Source organism: Trichechus manatus, unplaced genomic scaffold (genome assembly GCF_000243295.1).
Source record: "Trichechus manatus latirostris isolate Lorelei unplaced genomic scaffold, TriManLat1.0 scaffold00089, whole genome shotgun sequence".
Lineage (NCBI taxonomy): Eukaryota > Metazoa > Chordata > Mammalia > Sirenia > Trichechidae > Trichechus > Trichechus manatus.
The window spans coordinates 11015756-11018535 of record NW_004444025.1 but is presented as its reverse complement, the minus strand read 5'-3'; positions in this window follow the sequence as shown (position 1 = coordinate 11018535).

Here is a 2780-nt window from a genome sequence, read left to right as displayed (position 1 = left end):
AAACCATTACCATTCCTTGGCCTGAGGGGACATGATGGGGGTGTTCACTGGGACACGGGAGAGCTGAGGTTGTAGGGAAGGCTCCGCTCCACAAAAGAGAAACACAGCTACTGTCCCCATGGTTGGCATAGACAGAGCCAGAGGAATCAACACACTCTCTTTCCAACAGCTTCTCAATATCTGGATGTTGCCTCCTACTGGCCAAACCCAACCAGAAATGAAAAGTAAGGGAACTGGTGGATGCAATTCTTCTTCTTCTTTTAAAATAATTTATTGTGTTTTTTTTTTTTGGTGAAAGTTTACACAGCAAATTATGTTCCCTCTTAACAATTTTTGTACAAATTGTTCTGTGCCGGTGGTTATAATTTTTACAATGTGTCAGCATTCTCATTATTTTCCATTCTGTGTACTCTGTTTCCATTGATGTGGCTTCACTTCCCCTCCTTGCCTTCTCACCTCTGCTTTTGGATAAATGTTGACCATTTGATCTCATACAGTTAATTGTTTAAGGGAGCACATCACTCATGGGTGATGTTGTTTATTTTATAAGCCAATCTATTATTTGGCTGAAAGGTGACCTGCAAAATAGCTTCAACTGCAAGTTCAAAGTGTATCTTAGGGCAGTAGTATTGGGGATTCCTCTAGTCTCTATCAGTCCCACAGGTGTGGCCTTTTTTAGGAATTTGAGTTTTGTTCTACATTCTTCTCCAGTTCTCTCTGGGACCTTCTATTGTGTCCCTGGTCAAAATGGTCAGTAGTGGTAGCTGGGCACCGTCTAGTTCTTCTGGCCTCAGGTTAGAAAATGCTGTGGTTCATGTAGGCTCTTAGTCCTATGGACTAGTTTCTTCTTTGAGCCTTTGATTTCCTTCATTGTCTTTTGCTCCATATGAGTAGAGACCAATAGTTGTATCTTAGATGGCTACTTGCAAGTTTATAAAACTCCAGACACTACTCACCGAAGTAGGTTGTAGAGCATTATCTTTGTGATCTATGTTACGACAATTGACTAAGTTGTCCTCCGAGACTTTGGTACCAAGCCTTTTAACTCAGTAAACCAATCCCACGAGTTGTTTGGGTGTGTCTAGGAAGCCTCCGTGTCTGTACCCCTTATATGTTTTGTTATATGCATGGATATATATGCAGCACACACAAATGTGTATATACATATACCCACCGATACACCTGTACATGCATGTGCAATTACTTGCATATGCCTTCCTGTACACATCTATGCATCCATATCTACCTATGTAACCACCCAACCTTGCTTGCTGAAAGTGAAGAGGACTTGAAGCACTAACCGATGAAGATCAAAGACCACACAGCCTTCAGTATGGATTATACCTCAACATAAAGAAAACAAAAATCCTCACCACTGGACCAATAAGCAACATCATGATACAGGGAGAAAAGATTGAAGTTGTCAAGGGTTTTATTTTACTTGAATCTACAATCAATGCCCATGGAAGCAGTAATCAAGAAATCAAACGACCCATTGCATTGGGCAAATCTGCTGCAAAAGACCCCTTTAAAGTGTTAAAAAGCAAAGACGTTACTTTAAGGACTAAAAGTGTGCCTGACCCAAGCCATGGTGTTTTCAATTGCCTCTTAAATGCATGTGAAAGCTGAACCATGAATAAGGAAGACTGAAGAAGAATTGATGCCTTTGAATTATGGTGTAGGTGAAGAATATTGAATATACCACAGACTGCCAGAAGAAGGAACAAATCTGTCTTGGAAGAAGTACAGCCAGAATGTTCCTTAGAAGCAAGGATGGTGAAACTTTGTCTCACATATTTTGGACATGTTATTAAGAGGGATCAGTCCCCGTAGAAGGACATCATGCTTGGTAAAGGAGAGGGTGAGCAAAAAAGAGGAAGACCATTAGCAAGATGGATTGGCACAGTGGCTGCAACAATGGACTCAAGCATCGCAACGATTGTGAAGATGGTGCAGGACAGGGCGGTGTTTCGTTCTGCTGTACGTAGGGTGGCTATGAGTGGGAACCAACTGGATGGCACTTAACAATTAACAACAACAACCGTACACACATATATATACATTTTTGGTTGTTTTTACTGCTGTTGCAAAATTGTATATGTTACAGCATTTACTGAAGTTGTCCATTTTTGTCATATACTTCTTAGTGTCTTTATTTACCGTGGTCAGGTTGTGCTGACTCCGCTCATATTTGGGATTGCCTTTCCCATCACCAAAAGTAACAAGCGTCTATGATCTAGAAAGCGATTCTCCCTCTCCCTCTCATTCCTGGTAACTATCAAAAAACTTTTTCTTTCTGTGTATATCTATTTTTGACTTTTTGTAATGGTGGGACCATACAATATTTGTCTTTTTGTGATTGGCTTATTTCACCAGCATAATGCCCTCCAGATTCATCCATGTTATACGATGTTTTGTGGACTCTTCATTACTCTTTATAATTGTGGAGCATTGCATTTTATGTGCGTACCACAATTTGTTGATCCATTCATCTGTTGATGGGCATTTAGGTTGTTTCCATCTTTTTGCTATTGTGAATAATGCTGTAAAGAACACAGGGGGGCAAGTGTTTGTTTGTGTCACTGCTCTTATATCTCTAGGTTGTATGCCTAGGAGTGGGATAGCTAGATTATCAAATATTGCTGTTTCTAGCTTTTTGAGAAAGTGTCATACTGTTTTGCCTAGTGGTTGTACCATTTTACAGTCCCAGCAGCAATGTATAAGAGTTGCAGCCTCCTCACAACCTCACTAGCATTTATTTTTTTCCGTTTTTTTGATCA